A 19,968-nucleotide genomic window follows, 5' to 3' on the forward strand; every position below is an offset into this window, starting at 1 on the left:
GCCACTCATTACCGGTTAGACTCACTTCAGCCTCCAATACAGTTAACTGCTGGGATCCCCCTGTCACACCATAAATACAGATGGGCTCTGGCCCTTTATAGCTTGATGGCATTAGAGTACATTGTGCACCGGTGTCTACTGAAGCCTTATACTTCTGTGCGTCTGACGTGCCAGGCCATCGAATCAACACAGTCCAATAAACTCGATTGTCCCTTTCCTCCCCCTGGCTGGAGGCAGGGCCCCTCTAGTCCTGGTCAGAATCTTCGTTTCTGTGTCTAAAGGACTGCTTGCTGGAAGTTGGAGCAGCAAACTTTTCAGAGAACCCCTTTTTCCCAATTGTTTTCCTTTGCAATTCACGTACCCGTGCCTCTAGGGTCGCAGTAGATTTTCCATCCCATTTTCTCATGTCCTCTCCATGGTCACATAGGTAAAACCACAGGGTGGCGCAGTGTGTGTGCCCACCATATTGTCTTCCTTGCATAGATGAACGTTTACCCCTAATAGCTGAGACACTGGTTTGTACAGGTGGGGAGGAAAATAATCTCTCTTCAAGTTGGTGGATCTTTTCAGAAAGTTTCTCCAAAGCATTCTCCTTTAGCTGGTGGACACTGGTTCGTTCAGGTGAAGGGGAAGATAATCTTTCTTCAAGTTGGTGGATCTTTTCAGAAAGTTTCTCCAAAGCATTCTCTTTTAGCTGGTGGACACTGGTTCGTTCAGGTGGAGGGGAAGATAAATTCTCTTTAAGTTGGTGGACCTCTTCAGATGGTTTCTCCACAGCCGAGACACAGGCCTGTAGGGAAGAGGAGAGATTTCCTTCGTACTGCCGGAGTATTATAGTCACTTCATTCACTGGGGGATTCTCCTCCGCTTTCCAGGCTAGTATTGCCAATGAGCTGGCATATGATGATGGTGCACTCCGTACAAACTTCCGCCACATGGGTGGTGTACACTGGACTGCATCTGGATCTGCGGATGTTTGTGCGTCGTCTAGGTCCTTATAAATGACTTCCCGTACGGCCAATTCCCTCAGGTACTGAATTCCCTTCTCCATGGTGGTCCATTTGCCTGGTAGACATACAAGTTCTTCCTTGAAGAGATACCTTTCCTGCACAGCTGACAGGAGACGCCTCCAGAGGCTGCGAGGTCGTGCTCCATCTCCAATTGCTTTGTCAATGCATGCGTCCCTAGCAAGGGATCCCAGCCGCCTGGCTTCCTTGCCTTCTAATTCCACATAATTGGCTCCCGTGTCCCAGCACCGGAGCAGCCAGGTGACAAGCTGCTCGCCTATACAGCGACCAAAATCTTTTCGCACATCTCGTAGCTCACGCTGGTATAGAGTCCGGGTAGTTACTGTTGATTTTTCGACATCCTCATCCTCATCTTCAGTCTCCTGCACCTTTGATGGCCCAGCCTCGTCTTCACTATGCCCAGACTTAGCAGAAGACTGTCTGCGTTCTAAACGACCTGAGCCTCTATACCATTTTTTCACCTTGTCTACAGGGGCAACTTGCACTGCTACAGCTCGTTTCTCTAACCCAGACACAGGGTCTGCCACAGGGGTTGGAATACCCTCTGCGGGGTCAACTTGCACTGCTACAGCTCGTTTCTCTGACCCAGCCACAGGAGTGGGAGCGGCTGCAGGAGCTGGAGCTGCTGCAGGGGCTGGAGTGGCTGCGGGAGCTGGAGCTGGAGCGGCTGCAGGAGCTGGAACTGGAGCGGCTGCAGGAGCTGGAGCGGCTGCAGGGGCTGGAGCTGGAGCGGCTGCAGGAGCTGGAGCGGCTGCAGGAGCTGGAGCGGCTGCAGGAGCTGGAGCTGGAGCGGCTGCAGGAGCTGGAGCTGGAGTGGCTGCAGGAGCTGGAACTAGAGCGGCTGCAGGAGCTGGAGCTGGAGCGGCTGCAGGAGCTGGAGCTGGAGTAGCTGCAGGAGCTGGAACGGCTGCAGGAGCTGGAATTGGAGTGGCTGGAGGAGCTGGAGCGGCTGCAGGAGCTGGAACTGGAGCGGCTGCAGGAGCTGGAGCTGGAGCGGCTGCAGGAGCTGGAGCTGGAACAGCTGCAGGAGCTGGAGCGGCTGCAGGAGCTGGAACTGGAAGGGCTGCAGGAGCGGGAGCTGGAGCTAGGTTGCTAGTAGCATCAATTGCAGCTCGATAGGCACAAGCCAGACCCCAGCACGCTACAGTGATTTGTGTCACTTTGGAACTGCCAGAGTCATGACACCTTTTTTTCAAGCATTCTGCCAGCTTTTTAGGATTTTGCAGTTGTTCAGGGGTGAATGTCCAAAACACTGGAGGTGACCACTGCTCTAGAAACCTGCCCATATCCTCCCACACTCCCTGCCACTCGCAACTATCCCGCCTCAAGACAGATCTCCGGATGAGATTCCTAAGTAGTTGTTTAACCCTCAACAAAACCTGAAGCGCATTCAGGAGACATAACAACAAGAGCAGGCTGGTCTGAGTATCCCAAGGATATTCAACATCTCGGAGAGCCACCGTAACTAGCTCGGGGGATAAGAGGGTGGTGGTGAAGGAGAAAGGGAGAGTGAACAGGTAGGGAAACATGTCTTCCCCTGTCCCCTTCACAGATTGGCTCCCTAACGAAAACAGGCAATAGGTGTAATTGCTAATAGTTTCCGAGATATGGTTTCCAAAGTATAGAGTCGACGTCAGTGCTGAGTACAAATACCAGGTTAGAGTCGTGACCAGGTATTTCATCATTTCATAAGCCATTGTTACATCGCACAGTACCATAACAATCTTAAACCAGGGCCCGGAAAGGATAAACAGTGCAACAAGGAGCACATACAGAAAGTAACGCACCATAAAACTCAATTTGGAATACAGGTACAGCAGACTGGAGATTAAGGCAATCAACATCGTGACTAGCAACTATTAAGCAGGTCCAATACTTATACCAATTTTAGTTTAACACACTCTGGTCAAATTTGTCGATATCTCAACCCTTCGAGCCCCACGTTGGGCGCCAAAAGAGCTGTTGTGGTTTAACCCGGCTGGCAGCTAAACACCACACAGCCGTTCGCTCACCCTCCCCCCTCCCTCTCTGGGATGGGGGAGAGAAACGGGAAAGTGAAGCCGGTGAGTTGAGATAAAGACAGTTTATTAAGACAGGAATATAATAATAACAATAATAGTAATAATGATAATAGTATTAATAATAATAATGTGTAAGAAACAAGTGATGCACAACGCAATTGCTCACCACCCGCTGACCGATGCCCAGCCTATCCCCGAGCAGCCGGCCCCCCACCCCGGCCAGCCACCCCTATATATTGTTTAGCATGACGTCAGATGGTATGGAATATCCCTTTGGCCAGTTTGGGTCAGCTGTCCTGGGTCTGTCCCCTCCCAGCTCCTGCTGCACCCCCAGCCTGCTCGCTGGCAGGACAGAGCGAGAAGCCGAAAAGTCCTTGGCCTGGTGTAAACACTGCTCTGCAACAATTAAAACATCAGCATGTTATCAGCGCTCTTCTCATCCTAATCCAAAACATAGCACCCTACCAGCTACTATGAGGGAAAATTAACTCTGTCCTAACTGGAACCAGGACAGAGTGTTGATCGATGCTTGGCTGAACATGAGCTGGCAGTGTGCCCAGGTGGCCAAGAAGGCCAATGGCATCCTGGCCTGTATTAGAAATAGTGTAGCCAGCAGGAGCAGGGAGGTGATCGTCCCCCTGTACTCAGCTCTGGTGAGGCCACACCTCGAGTAGTGTGTTCACTTTTGGGCCCCTCACTACAAGAAGGGCATTGAGGCCCTGGAGTGTGTCCAGAGAAGGGCAACAAAACTGATGAGGGGTCTGGAGAACAAGTCTTCTGAGAAGCGGCTGAGGGAGCTGGGATTGTTTAGTCTGGAGAAGAGGAGGCTCAGGGGAGACCTCATTGCACTCTACAACTTCCTGAGGATGTTGTGATGAGGAGGGGGTCAGCCTCTTTTCTCAGATAGCTAATGATAGGACTTGAGGAAATGCCCACAAGTTGCACCTGGGGAGATTTAGATTAGATATCAGGAAAAACTTTTTCTCTCAGAGAGTGGTCAGGTGCTGGAACGGGTTGCCCAGGGAAGTGGTGGAGTCACCATCCCTCGTGGTGTTCAAGAAACACCTGGACAAGGTGCTACAAGATATGATTTAGTAGCTTAGTGGGTAGTATTGGTGATAGGAGGACGGCGGGACTAGATGCTCTTGTAGGTCCTTTCCAACCTTGTGTTTCTATGATTCTATGAATATAGAAACAAACATTAAGAGCCATCACTATTTTGTCTCTATAATACAAATTTTTGAGGGATTTTTTTTCTCTTAATTTTACCTGTAAATAGTAGGGGGAAAAAGCTGAAGCTATTTGCAGTTCTGTTTATGTTCATTTCTATACTAAGATACTGGAAAGCATACCATGGAGGACTAATGAGACCTATGCAAAATATTTCAGGTCTGGGTCTATGAAACCGCTGAATTGCAATATTATTAAAAAGGACAAGGGATAAAGTAGACCACTTAGGTACATCAGTGTTGAATTGCCATTTCCCACTGTATAACTGTGAACCATTTACATTTGAATTAATGCCAAATTTTCAAAGCCTCTTGAAATGGGCGAGCCGGGCAAGCAAAACATGCACAACAGCTATCCAACCCAAACCAGGAAATTCAGATTTAAACAAGTTCTTGTTCATTTCATTATGAAATCCTGATTAGGCACGCAGCATTTTGATACAGATAGGATCATGTCTCTAGACTCATGCTATGTGGGACTTGTATTGCTTCAGGGCTAGATTCTCTGGTGCCTAATAACTTATTCAGTTATATGTATGTACTTAGGTAAATCACAACTAAAGCATTGTAGCATTTTGCAGCTGTTTTATAAACCAGATACAAAGCAGCTGGGATCCAAATAGGAGCACAGTCATAAGTACCAGAGAGTCATTCTGCAAAATATTCCTGGGAGTTCAGTTTTATGGGGTATATTGTTTTTCTCATTTTCATAACCACATGAGAAAAAGCAGCATGACATGAAACATGAACTAGGAGCCAAAGAAGCCAGTTTTACATTCGATTTCCTGCTCATCCCTGGGTAAGTCACTTCATTTTTCTTTCTCAGTTACCTCTCATAAAAAATGTGATAACATCTCTTAATTGTGTTTTCTACAAGATTCTGCAGAGATTAGCTATTAAGGATTAATGATTGCTCTGCGCTTTGAGCAAACGAAGTACAGTGTGCATAGAATTCCCCCAGCAAGTATAAAATCACATATACTTCTGTGATCTTGTCAGTTCTTCTGTTTCCCATAGTATTTTTAAAACATTTAATAGAAAACATTTGGAAATTACCTCATATGAAGCACAGAGCACTGAAAGTTAAATCCCAATGGATAGACCAAATCCCAATATGAAGTGCTTTGCTCTATGTAGAAGTTTACTCAAGGCTAAAGTCCCCTGCCACCTGCAGCCCATGCTGACTGAGCCTGATCACCTGGTTGCCCTGTAGGTGCCACTGATGGCACTCAAGATAATCTGCTCCATGAGGTTCCCCAGCACTGAAGTCAGAATGATAGGCCTGTAGTTTCCCGGATCCTCCTTCCAGTCCTTCTTGTAGATGGGAGTCACATTTGCTAGCTGCCAGTGAACTGGGACCTACCCTGATAGCCAGGACTGCTGATAAATGATGGAAAGCAGCTTGGTGAGCACTGCCACCAGCTCCTTCAATACTCTCATGTGGATCCCATCTAGCTCCATAGACTTGCATACATCCAAGTGAAGTAGCAGGTCACTAACCATTTCCTCGTGGATTATGAGGGCTTCATTCTGCTCCCTATCCCTATCTACCAGCTCAGGGGGCTGAATACATGGAGATCAACTGGTCTTGCTGCTAAAGACTGAGGCAAAGAAGGCATTAAATACCTCAGCCTTTTCCTCATCTTGTCACTATGTTTCCCCCAACATCCAATGAAGGATGAAGATTCTCTTTAGTCCTCCTTTTTTTGTTTATGTATTTATAAAAATATTTATACCTTCTTTAACAGTAGCAGCCAGATTGAGCTCTAGTTGGGCTTTGGCCCTTCTAATTTTGTCCCTGCACAGCCTCACGACGTCATTGCAGTCCTCCTGAGTGGCCTGCCCTTTCTTCCTGTCTTTACCCTTTACACTGCAAATTTGCACTATGATTAGCATGGGAGTCTGAAAAATGTTTCAAAATGGAGAACAGCAGGAAGGAGGGAGGTAGGAAAGGAGACCTTCAAATCTTGCTTCCAACTTAATCTAAATTGTGGGTAAACAGATTATCATACAGATCGAAGGGTCTGAAAAGAAGTCATGAAAAGTAGTCTCTGGGAGAAGCTAATCCCAGGGTGGGATGAAGCGATCCACCATGAAGTGATTATCCCAAGAAGTATAACAATTTCTAGACTTTTTAGCCTTATATATTCATCTCACCAATTGCACTTGTGGATTTGGAATAATTAAGGAAACACTCCGGACTACAAAATGTTGCACAAAGCAAGCACTAAGTCACTGAAACAAAGATCAAAGACAGCAATTTCAAAAAGTAGAAAGAAAAGCCAGAAATAAAAAGGAATGCTGTTTTCATCAGAACTAGATCTTGCAGTCTGTAATTCACTTGCACAACTCAAAACACACATTTCAACAGAATCTAACAATATCAACTGAATTACAGTACTCACACACATACATCAGGATCTTGATAAACAGCTTGTTTTCAAAATCTTCATGTATACAACTTCTATAATACAACATATATAGGAAACTATGCAAACCATTACCTCTTCCTCCCCCTCAAAAAAGAAAAAAAAAAGAAAAAAGGAAGAGGGCAAGGGAAAGCTATGCTTTAATATTTCTAAGAACTTAAAGTCAAATTGATCCTTCAAATGCACATTTACTAAAGTTTAATGACATGGAATCAAAGTGCTATCATTTAAATAAGCTTAAGGAAACTTGAGATGTGTACATTTTTGGAGGGATCATCCCTGAAAAAATAATGAGAAATCATGAACTCTCTTTTCTCCAAGAAATGCCTCTGAAACGTTTTTTAAAAAACAAACAACTCATGCCTGTGAGCTACATCAGACAGCTGTTACCCTATAGTACCATTTGTAACTGTCAGTAACAGTTGATTTATGCTAATCTGAATCAAAACCAGCAGTGTAAGTAAAAACTGCCCTCATTTATCTTAAATAATATAAGGCAGGAAAAGAAACAACAATACAAAGTGCCTTTTAGAATTGTGTTATATGTGCCATTTCAGTTTAACTGAGTCTGACATTCAGTCTTTTAGTGGTTTGAGCTCCTTCATTTTTATCATAAAAAAAAAAGAAAATCAAATATATACCATAAACGTCTGGATCCAAAAGTAGGCCACTACCTGTGCATGGAGGAAAAAAAAAAAAAACGCCTTTGTAAATATATTGAAAATGCTGGAAGAATAAGAGTTTCTTCAAGATTTTCTTTTAAGAAATGACATGTTATTTGCAATAGCAATGGTCAGTACCTAGACAACTGCAAAGCAACATCAATATATTCTACTAGGTCTTTATAAGATGGCATTTACAACTGTTTTAGAGCTATCCCAAATGTAAACACTTTGCTTTATATGAAACAAATAATGCACAGGGCATTTGCTCCAGTAAAATATTTATCAAATGGGCAAAATTCCACTGTTAATGTACATCTGGAATAAGTGGAACGGTAGCTACTGTTGAAAATCAGTGGTAAAATTCTCCCTGATATTAAGTGGAAGAACACTTCAGTGGAAGTTGTAATAAGTGACTTCTACCTGGTCAAAGTTTTTGTAGTTAAATCACTGAGAGAGCAAACTAGTTTAGAGCTGCAGCATTGTGGCAATTTAAGGGTTATAAATTGCTTTTAGAGGATGCTCCGAAGAAGACAGCTGCACACCTGATCCACAGAAAAAAACTCTTCTTGAAAGAATAAGATATATGCAAAGAAACAAGAGAAGCCAGCATTTACACAAGTAAAGTGGATACCTGTCTAGTATATACTTTCCTAAATATTAGTAGTTCCAGTTTGCAGCTTTTTTTCCAATTATTGCACATATTATGAGCTGAGCTAAGCACATAAGTATAATGCACAGAACACTCAATGAAGTTAATATACTATTATTTTATTCATGCTTCAAAAGATACTTGTGTTATATTTCAACATACCTGTTCATACTGGTCTAAAATGTATTTATATCATGCCTTATGTAGTAAGCCCCTAATTATCTTTTCTATATATTTACTGTTTTTTCTCATTGGTTTGGAAATAAAATTAATAATTAATAATTCAAAATGAATCAAACTTCAAAAAGTATAATTCTGTAGTACCAATTATAGTACCATACATTAATTCTATACCAGTGATGTTACACTGGCATAAAACCACTGTGAAGTATGAGCAGAACACAGTTGTTTATGTCAACAGCAAGAATATTTTTCTGTGCTGAAAATATAAGAGTTGCAACCTATTTGCAGAATGGCAGCAGATAATTAGGTTTATTTTTTAAATGCATTTGAAAATATTCCAGTACCCAGAGTTAGAGGTTAAGAGCCCCCATGATGTTGTGGTTTAACCTGGCAAGCAGCTGTCCTTGACAAAACAAGGACACATGAGAATGGTCAAGTCAATTTCATAGAATCATAGAATGGTTTAGGTTGGAAGCGACCTTAAAGATCACCTAGTTCCAATCCCCCTGTCATGGGCAGGGACACCTTCCACTAGACCAGGTTGGTCAAAGCCTCATCCAACCTGGCCTTAAACACTTCCAGGGATAGGGCATCCAAAACTTCTCTGGGCAACTTGTCCCAGTGCCTCACTGCCCTCATAGTAAATAATTTCTTCCTAATATCTAATCTAAATCTACCCTCTTTTAGTTTAAAGCTGTTACCCCTTGTCCAATCACCACACTCCCTGTTAAAGAGTCCTTCTCCAGCTTTCTTGTAGGTCCCCTTTAGGTACTGTTCCAGTAAGCCCCTAGGTACTGTTCCAATAAGCCCCTAGGATACTGGATCCCTCCAGTATTATTATTTTTTTTTTCAGAAATAAATAACAAGTGAAAGAAGTGTGTACTACTATCTGTCCTCGAGCAAGTTCTAACCAGGGATTTTTGTCCATAAATCTTCATGGATTCAGTTTTTCTAGTATAAAACATTCAGCTGATGAAAGAACATATTTCCAGTTTACCTTCTTTATGAGCACTACTTCTCATAATCTGAAGAAAAAAAAAACTTCCTAGGCCTTTACTCCTGAGTTAAATGGCAATATTTTTATTACTCTTTACTGGAATTGCAATAAAACAATCAGATTGTTTTAACCTGTAATTTCTTTCAGGGGCATATAAAATAGGAAGTTATCTACCTCCATTCAAATACCTTTTACATAACTAAATATTTCATTTGAAATAATGTTGCAAAAATCAAGAAGTTGGAGGAAACCAAAATTTCATCAAAACATCAGTTGAATCTATTTTAACATGAAACTTCACCACAGTAATTTTGGCACGTTTGCATGCCATTATTTTTAAAGGCAAAGTTTTGGTCCCTGATAGAACAGATTGTTGTGCAAATAAACTATTACAGACATATCCTATTCGCTCATCTTTATAAACTGCCTCAATTACATTTGTTTTGCTTAATTCTTTCTTTATAAAGTTGATATTTTCAAAATAAAGCATCAGCAAAACACTCAAACCAAAAAAAATACTTCTGCAAAAGTTGCATATTGCACCAAACCAGCAGGATGCTACTTCTAAAGCATATTTAACATATTGATTTTTGCAAGTTTAGCATATTATTTTGCTTTGACAAGATACTACGACTTGAATTCCTTCAGATGAATTTCAGAGTAAAGGGCTGGTAGATGAATGATTTTACTTAAAAATATTTATTATTAAAAATCTCTGCAGGATTCATTAACTGTTATGAATCAGTTATGAAAACAGCTTCTGGAATAAAACACAGATGTTTCTTGATTAGTATTTGCGACAGTGTAGTCTCAAATAGTAACATTTTCTTCAGCAAGAACAGCTTCACTGGAATCCAGATTAGCAATTAGCAGATTAAAAATTGTTAAAATCTAGCTAACAGAATGTGAAATTTGTTCCCCCAGATCTTAGTATTTAAAACAAACTTTTAATTTATAACATTAACTCTGTTATCATTAATTTGACCCAAATCCCACCGTGGTAGATGCTTTCCTCCCCTTTATGGTCTGCATTCTCAGTCCAGTGAAAAATGTTCTGTGAGTAGCATGATGGAAGCTGAGAGCATCTTAGCACAAATCCTGTCATTATGTTTTATGCAATTTTAAAAGTAGAGTATTAGGCTATTGATGATACAACATGCTTCAGACTTTGTTGTATTAAATAGACATATAATGTATGTAAATAGACATACAGTTTACACGTGAAGGGTTTTTTAATTTGCTTTTATTTTTACCTTCAGTGCATTTACCTGTAAGTGATTTAATAACCAGAGATTCAGTTCAAAGCTCAGTAAGGATATTCCACACCATGAAACACTGGGGCTGGTATTTAATTCAGTCATGAAAGCATGGAAATGAACATAATACCAGAACACAAGCCTAATCTTTGTGTTTCATTGTAAAATATGTGGGTCAAAAGGAGATTCTAAAAAGTAATGATAGTGCTGAAAAAGCCTTGTAAGGGTTTGAACGATGCTGGCAGTGCTTTAAATAGTAATAGTAAAAAAAATAAATGTAATAAAAGGTATGGATGATGCTATTTTTTTAAGATTTACTTTAATGCCAACTTCAGCGGAGGAAACAACAATACTGTGGAATATTCTAAAGCTCAGCACCATAAGTCTTACAGGAAGAAGCCCCACTAATAAAAACAACATTGAGGAGGCTAACTAGATAAACAATTTCCCCTGCTGTTAATTTTTAAGACTGGTTTGGTGCCATCCCCTACACACAAACTGATTTCTAATGCAGTTACATCCTGTCTATGAGTAGTCATGTGAAAACAGCATAGATTATCTTGGAGACTTATAATGCATATGGTTATAAAAATGAAGGAGGAAATAAATAAGGATATTAGAGGATACCAGTAGCTGAAACCATGCTGTGTTTCTGTAATTACTCTATTTAAAGACGGACTAGAGAAAAAAAAAAAAAAAAAAGAGGAAAGGAGCTACTAAGAACAGCAGGAGTAAATAGAGACTGGTTATATCAGCATTTCAACTTCTAAGGGAAAAGACCTGCCATCTCTCTCCCTGTAGTAGGCTGAGCTCATAGGAACAAACATTAAATACAGACTATATTTTTACTGCCTGTAGCCTGAAATGTAGGAGATGGAATTTAAATATTCACATTTTTTTCTGTGACATAACATTAGCACTGTATACTGATGTTTCAAAAAAAAAAAAAAAAGGAGGCTATTCCTATCCTGTGGTTAAAAAGCCAAAGGTATACACATGCTCATATTTTCAGATATGATTCTGCAATAATTTGCACAAAACCACACCTATATTTCTACTCATTTTTGTCACATACAGCAATGCACTTACATGCATGCCTTCTTATTCTTGCAGTCACTTCACATATGGTTTTGAAGATGTGGGGAAAGATCAAACTACAATGAATATTAACTACTTGCAGTATTCCCTGCATTTCAGTGAATGAGTCCACCGTGGGGCTGCTCACAGAGCATTTAGAAGGTCTAACCTGGAGCCTTTAGAGCAGCATAATATGTATACATTTGAAGGCAACAATCTTGAGCACAGATACTTCTAGGCATGCAGGAGCCCAACTTTCACCAAAATGAATGGGAATTGGATGTCTAAATGCTTATGAGGACCTGAGACCTGGTCCATCCTGCCTCTGGGTTACTCATTTTCTATCTCCCTCTAGTGTCTTAAACAATATATTATCAACTCACTAGACTTCATTAGTGATTTTGCAACAATGAACTTGATGCTACATAGGTATCCTCCCTATGTCCTTGGATACACTGCCTATTTGCACTTGTATACAATGTAGAAAACTTGCAGTGACTGAGTACCAACTCAGTGCTTTCCAGGATCAGAAATGAGACTAAAGGCAACACTTCAGAAACAGCAGTCTTTTACTAGCCTTAGCTGGCATTGAGGATGTTTAGTTACAGGGAGAATTTTGAGAGTACTAGCATGGCCTCCTTTGAAAAGCAATGAACAAGAAGAAAATGTTAAAGAAAAATATTGTTTTGCAACTAATCTTGAACACATTCATTCAGAGAAAAAAAATGCATATAAAAAGCTTCCTCCAAAATAGGTAATCTGGCCAGGAGCACTGGCTCCACATTCCCATCAGTCTGCAATTGATAGCATAAAAAAAATAATTATACTCACCATCCCCAGGCACTGACATAAAACGAGCATCAACCTGTTTTTCATCTTCTCCATACTCATTCTTTGCCAATAAGGTATAAGCACCATTGTTCAGATGGGTAGGGTTGCCCAGCTGAAGGCAGCCCTGGTATTCACTTTGATTGATAACATGTATTTTAGTACAGATGTACTCAGACTCCTTCAGTATAGCCCCTTCATAGAACCACTGCAATGTGGGCTTAGGGTTTCCTTTCACAGTGAATGGAATGCACCAGTGGTAGTCCAGTGTTGGAGATTCAATAAATGTGATATTGGGTGCAACTATATTGGGTAAAAAAAAAAAAAAAGTGAAAAACATAAGAACTAACATCTCTTTTTTTCTTCTCAGATTATCAGGGAAATATTTTTCATTCATCAGTGCTAAAATATGCTACTTGAAGGAATTATACCTCTTTGGAGGTTGCTCACGCAAGAAGCCCACCTGCTCTGCTTTAGGTACTGTGCTCACAACTGATATGAAGCAATTCTTAGAGAGAAACAAAGCAAACTAGTTTCAGACAAAGTCTGAACTTCCATAAAATCACTTAGACTCTGCAAGGTGTGGAAAGTTCAGTTAACAGGTCACTGAGAAGGGAGATTGGGAAATTTTGGCTTTACTGTTGTAGTGGGTCCCGTGGGAGGGACCCCATGTTGGAGCAGGGGAAGAGAGTGACTGAGAAGGAGCGGCGGAGACAAAGTGCTATAGACTGACTGCAACCCCCATTCCCCCATTCCCCTGCACAGCACGGGGGGAGGAGGTAGAAGAGGGTGGATGGGGGGAAGGTGTTTTTGGTTTCTTTCCTTTGTTTCTCGCTTCTCTAGTTTGTTAGTAATAGGCAATAAATTTTATTATCTCCCTACTCTGAGTCTGTTTTGCCCATCACGATAATTGCTGAGCGATCTCCCCATCCTTATCTGAACCCCTGAGCCCTTTGCATCGTATTTTCTCCCCCTTTCCCTTTGAGGTGGGGGAGTGAGAGAGTGGCTGAGGTGGAGCTTGGCTGCCGACCCTAGTAAAACCACCACAGCTGTGCTCAAAAAAAAAAAGGCACAGAGTAGTGCTGAAGGAACAGAAAAGTATTAAAAACATTTCAAAGTCAGACAAAAGCAAGTAGTAGTGGAAACAGATTCAGCTAAGAATTCAAATTTTCAGATTTTTTTTTTAAAGAATCAAAGCCAGAATACATGATTTCATTCCCTGGTTTCTTCTGTCATGGAAGAACCATTTTCTACTACACATTTTCTAATTCTTTGTTCAAACCTGCTAACTGCCTCAAGTTTACAGACTTCTGTTTCCATCAGGAGACTATTTCAACATCTTGCACATTACTTCACAGTTAGGAAATTTTCTTTGATATTTATTCTTAACTACATCCAATTTCATCTAATTATACCCCCTTTTATCACTGCCAATCTCACAATCTCATTTACATAGTTCAATCATTTCTAGTTTATGTCCCTTCCCATAGATATTACATACCTAATTTCAACATACAAAACATTTAAAGTGCTTCTAGAGTGTTTTCTAAAGTTTACTGTCATGAGCACATACTGAAAAAAAATTTCCACCTACAAAGTGTTCCATTACTACCTTCAATTAAACTGGGTTGACACTTGTGAGTCATAGAATCATAGAATTATTCAGGTTGGAAAAGACCTTCAAGATCATTTGGTCCAACCATCTCCCTACCACCGATATCACCCACTAAACCATGTCCCTAAGCACCACATCCAACCTTTCCTTAAACACCCCCAGGGACGGTGATTCCACCTCCTCCCTGGGCAACCTGTTCCAATGTCTGACCACTCTTTCTGAGAAATTTCTCCTAATTTCCAACCTGAACCTCCCCTGGCACAACTTGAGGCCATTCCCTCTAGTCCTATCGCTAGTTACCTGTGAGAAGAGGCCGACCCCCCAGCTCCCCACACCTTCCTTTCAGGTAGTTGTAGAGAGCAATAAGGTCTCCCCTGAGCCTCCTCTTCCCCAGACTAAACAACCCCAGTTCCCTCAGCCGCTCCTCATAGGACTTGTGTTCCAGGCCCTTCACCAGCTTTGTAGACCTCTGGACACACTCCAGGGCCCTGATGACTTTCTTGTAGTTAGGAGCCCAAAAGTGAACACGGTACTCGAGGTGCAGCCTCACCAGAGCAGAGTACAGGCGGACAATCACCTCCCTGGTCCTGCTGGCTACCCTATTCCTGATACAAGCCAGGATGCCATTGACCTTCTCGGCAACCTGGACACACTGCCAGGTTGTGTTCAGGCGAGCATTGACCAACACCCCCATATTCCTTTCCTCTGCAGAGCTTTCCAGCTACTCTGCCCCAAGGCTATAGCATTGCATGGGGTTGTTGTGACCAAAGTGCAGGACCCAGAACTTAGCCATGTTGAACCTCATCCCACTGGCCTCTGCCCATCGATCCAACCTGTCCAGGTCCCTCTGCAGGGCCTTCCTACCCTCTGGCAGATCGACATGATCTGGCAGATCACTGGTGGAGTGACTCCCTGCAGGACCGGAGGGAGAGGGACCAGGGTGAGACGCTCCAAAGGGGGGTGGACCCCCTGCCCTGTCACCATCGGGCAGAGGGAGGGGACCTGCGAGTTGAGGAGGAATGGAGACAGGTCCCTGCTCGACCTTGCAGGAGATGCCCTCCCCTTCCGGTGCCGCCTTCCCAGGTGCCCTTGAACAATAGGTTTGAGGCCCTAGAGCTTGAGAGACCGGTGGGTGAGGATGAGGTAGGAAGCCTACCCAGGAGGATGCCTGAGGTGAGGAAGTTGACTCCACGCCTCAGGACTGCCTCCACCAAGAAAGAAAGAAGGGTGATTGTTGTGGGCGACTCCCTCCTCAGGGGAACGGAGGGCCCTATTTGTCGGCCTGACCCTACACATAGGGAAGTCTGCTGCCTCCCTGGGGCCAGGGTCAGAGACGTTACCAGGAAGCTTCCAAACCTGGTTCGCCCCTCTGACTACTATCCGCTTTTGATAGTCCAGGCTGGCAGTGACGATGTTGAAAAGAGAAGCCTCAAGGCTATCAAACAGGACTATAGGGGGCTGGGACGATTGGTGGAGGGAGCGGGAGTGCAGGTGGTGTTTTCGTCTATCCCTACAGGGGAAGGGAGAGGCACGGAGAGGACACGGAAAGCTCGCGTGGTTAATAGGTGGCTCAGAGGCTGGTGCCAGCACAGAAATTTTGGGTTTTTTCACCATGGGGAGCTTTACTCGGCACCCGGCCTGATGGCCCCAGACGGATCCCTATCTCCAAGGGGAAAACGGATCCTAGGCCAGGAGCTGGCGGGGCTCATAGAGAGCGCTTTAAACTAGGTAAGAAGGGGGACGGGGCTCAAACAAGGCTTGTTGGAGCTGTGCCGGGGGAAACAATGGCTAGGCCGGGGAAGAAGGCGATGGCCCAGCTGAAGTGCATCTACACTAATGCACGCAGCATGGGTAACAAACAGGAGGAGCTGGAAGCCATCGTGCAGCAGGCAGGCTATGACTTGGTTGCCATCACGGAGACGTGGTGGGACCGCTCCCACGACTGGAGTGCTGCAATGCCTGGCTATCGGCTCTTCAGGAGGGACAGGCAGCACAGAGGGGGTGGTGGCGTGGCTCTCTACATTAGAGAATCTTTTGATGTTGTGGAACTCCAGGCTGGGAATGATAAGGTTGAATCCCTGTGGGTTAGGATTCGCGGGAAGGCCGGCAAGGCTAGCATCCTGGTCGGGGTCTGTTATAGACCGCCGAACCAGGATGAGGAGATGGATGAGGAGTTTTATAGGCAACTGACAGAAGTTGCAAAATCGTCGGCGCTTGTCCTCGTGGGGGACTTCAACTTCCCGGACATATCCTGGAAACACAACACGGCACAGAGAAAGCAGTCTAGGAGGTTTCTGGAGAGCGTGGGAGATAGCTTCCTGACGCAGCTGGTCAGTGAACCTACCAGGGGTGGTGCCCCGCTAGACCTTCTCTTCACAAACAGAGAAGGACTGGTGGGAGATGTGGTGGTCGGAAACTGTCTTGGGCAGAGCGCCCACGAAATGGTAGAGTTCTCTATTCTTGGCGAGGCCAGGAAGGGGACCAGTAAAACTGCTGTATTGGACTTCCGGAGGGCTGACTTTGAGCTGCTCAGGACGCTGGTTGGCCGAGTCCCTTGGGAGGCGGTTCTGAAGGGCAGAGGAGTCCAGGAAGGCTGGGCGCTCCTCAAGAAGGAAATCGTGATTGCACAGGAGCGGTCCGTCCCCACGTGTCCAAAGACGAGCCGGCGTGGAAGAAGACCGGCCTGGCTCAACAGAGAGTTGCGGCTTGTGCTTAGCAGAAAAAAGAGGGTTTATAATCTTTGGAAAAAAGGGCGGGCCACTGAGGAGGACTACAAGGATGTAGCGAGGCTGTGCAGGGAGAAAATTAGAAAGGCCAAAGCTCATCTGGAGCTCAACCTGGCTTCTGCCGTTAAAGACAACAAAAAATCCTTTTACAAATATATCAACGCGAAACGGAGGACTAAGAAGAATCTCCATCCTTTACTGGATGCGAGGGGAAACCTAGTTACTAAGGATGAGGAAAAGGCTGAGGTGCTTAATGCCTTCTTTGCCTCAGTCTTTAGCGGCAATCCTGGTTGTTCTCTGGATACCCAGTGCCCTGAGCTGGTGGAAGGGGATGGGGAGCAGGATGTGGCCTTCGCTATCCATGAGGAAATGGTTGGCGACCTGCTACGGAGCTTGGATGTGCGCAAGTCGATGGGGCCGGATGGGATGCACCCGAGGGTACTGAAAGAACTGGCGGAGGAGCTGGCCGAGCCGCTTTCCATCATTTATCGGCAGTCCTGGCTATCGGGGGAGGTCCCAGTTGACTGGCGGCTAGCCAATGTGATGCCCATCTATAAGAAGGGCCGCAGGGCAGACCTGGGGAACTATAGGCCTGTCAGTTTGACCTCAGTGCCAGGAAAGCTCATGGAGCAGATTATCTTGAGTGTCATCACGCAGCACTTGCAGGGCAAGCAGGTGATCAGGCCCAGTCAGCATGGGTTTATGAAAGGCAGGTCCTGCTTGACGAACCTGATCTCCTTCTATGACCAAGTGACGCGCTTGGTGGATGAGGAAAAGGCTGTGGATGTGGTTTACCTTGACCTCAGTAAGGATTTTGACACAGTTCCCCACAACATTCTCCTCAAGAAACTGGCTGCTCGGGGCTTGGACTGGCGTACGCTTCGCTGGGTTAGAAACTGGCTGGATGGCCGGGCCCAGAGAGTTGTGGTGAATGGAGTCAAATCTGGTTGGAGGCCGGTTACTAGTGGAGTCCCCCAGGGCTTGGTACTGGGGCCGGTCCTCTTTAATATCTTTATCGATGATCTGGATGAGGGCGTCCAGTGCACCCTCAGTAAGTTTGCAGATGACACCAAGCTAAGTGCGTGTGTCGATCTGCTCGAGGGCAGGAAGGCTCTGCAGGAGGATCTGGGTAGGCTGGAGCGATGGGCTGAGGTCAACTGCATGAAGTTCAACAAGGCCAAGTGCCGGGTCCTGCACCTGGGGCGCAACAACCCCAAGCAGAGCTACAGGCTGGGAGATGAGTGGCTGGAAAGCTGCCTGGCCGAGAAGGACCTGGGAGTATGGGTTGATAGTCGGCTGAATATGAGCCAGCAGTGTGCCCAGGTGGCCAAGAAGGCCAACAGCATCCTGGCCTGTATAAGAAGCAGTGTGGCCAGCAGGTCTAGGGAAGTGATTGTGCCCCTGTACTCGGCTCTGGTGAGGCCGCGCCTTGAGTACTGTGTTCAGTTTTGGGCCCCTCGCTACAAGAAGGACATGGAGGTGCTCGAGCGAGTCCAGAGAAGGGCGACCAAGCTGGTGAGGGGTCTGGAGAACAAGTCTTACGAGGAGCGGCTGAGGGAGCTGGGCTTGTTCAACCTGGAGAAGAGGAGGCTCAGGGGCAACCTTATCGCTCTCTACAGTTACCTTAAAGGAGGCTGTAAAGAGGTGGGGGTTGGTCTGTTCTCCTACGTGCCTGGTGACAGGACGAGGGGGAATGGGCGAAAGTTGCGACAGGGGAGTTTTAGGTTGGATGTTAGGAAGTACTTCTTTACCGAAAGGGTTATTAAGCATTGGAACGGGCTGCCCAGGGAGGTGGTGGAGTCACCATCCCTGGAGGTCTTTAAAAGACGTTTAGATGTAGAGCTTAGCGATATGGTTTAGTGGAGTACTTAGTGTTAGGTCGGAGGTTGGACTCGATGATCTTGAGGTCTCTTCCAACCTAGAAATCTGTGATACTGTGACATTTCCCCCCAACTTGGTGTCGTCTGCAAACTTAGTGAGGGTTCACTCTATTGCCTCATCCAAATCACCAATAAAGATATTAAATAGGGTGGGCCCCAACACCGATCCCTGGGGAACACCACTCGTGACAGGTTGCCTGCTGGATTTTGCTCCATTCACCACCACTCTCTGGGCCTGTCCATCAAGCCAGTTTTTAACCCAGCGAAGAGTGCACCTGTCCAAGCCATGGGCTTACAGCTTTTCCAGGAGAATACTATGGGACACCATATCAAAGGCTTTGGTGAAGTCTAGGTAGACTACGTCAACAGCCTTTCCCTCATCCACCAGGAGTGTTACCTGGTCATAGAAGGAGATGAGGTTGGTCAGGCAGGACTCGCCTTTCATGAACCCATACTGACTGGGCCTGATCCCCTGGTTGTCCCACATATGCTGCGTGATTGAATTCAAGATGACCTGTTCCATCACCTTTCCTGGCACTGTGGTCAGGCCGACCGGCCTGTAGTTCCCCGGTCCTCCTTATAACCCTTCTTATAGATGGGCGTCACAGTAGCAAGTCTCCAGTCACCTGGGACCTCTCCAGATGACCATGACCACTAATAGATGATGGAAAGCAGCCCAGCAGTCACATCTGTCAACTCCCTCAGCACCCTCGGGTGCATCCCATTGGGCCCATAGATTTGTGGTTGTACAGCTTGCCTAAAAAGCGTCTAACCCAATCAGGTATTTGTAGAGGCTGATAAGATCCGCTCTCAGTCTCCTCTCCTCTAGGATAAACAGGCCCAGCTTGCTTAGCCTTTCCTCATAAGACAAGCTCCAATCCCTTAATCATCTTCGTGGCTCTACTCTGGACCCTCTCTAGAAGTTCTACGTCCCTCTTGTAATGGGGAGCCCAGGACTGGACACAATACTCCAGGTGTGGCCTCACCAGGGCTGAGTAGAGGGGGAGGATCACCTCTCTCGACCTGCTGTCCACACTCCTCCTGATGCAGGCTCGGATCCCATTGGCCTTCTTGGCCACAAGGGCACACTGCTGTCTCATGGTTAACTTGCTGTCCACCACAACCCCCAGGTCCCTCTCTGCAGAGCTGCTCTCCAACAGGGCAGCTCCCAGCCTGTACTGGTGCCTGGGGTTGTTCCTCCCTAGGTGCAGGCCCCTGCACTTGCCCTTGTTGAACCTCTTGAGGTTCCTCTCCGCCCAACCCTCCAGCCTGTCCAGGTCCCTCTGAATGGCCGCACAGGCTTCTGGTGTGTCAGCCACTCCTCTCAGTTTCGTATCATCTGGAAACTTGCTGAGGGTGCACTCTGTCCCTTCATCCAGGTCACT

Source organism: Anser cygnoides, chromosome W (genome assembly GCF_040182565.1).
Source record: "Anser cygnoides isolate HZ-2024a breed goose chromosome W, Taihu_goose_T2T_genome, whole genome shotgun sequence".
In the NCBI taxonomy this organism is placed as follows: Eukaryota; Metazoa; Chordata; class Aves; order Anseriformes; family Anatidae; genus Anser; species Anser cygnoides.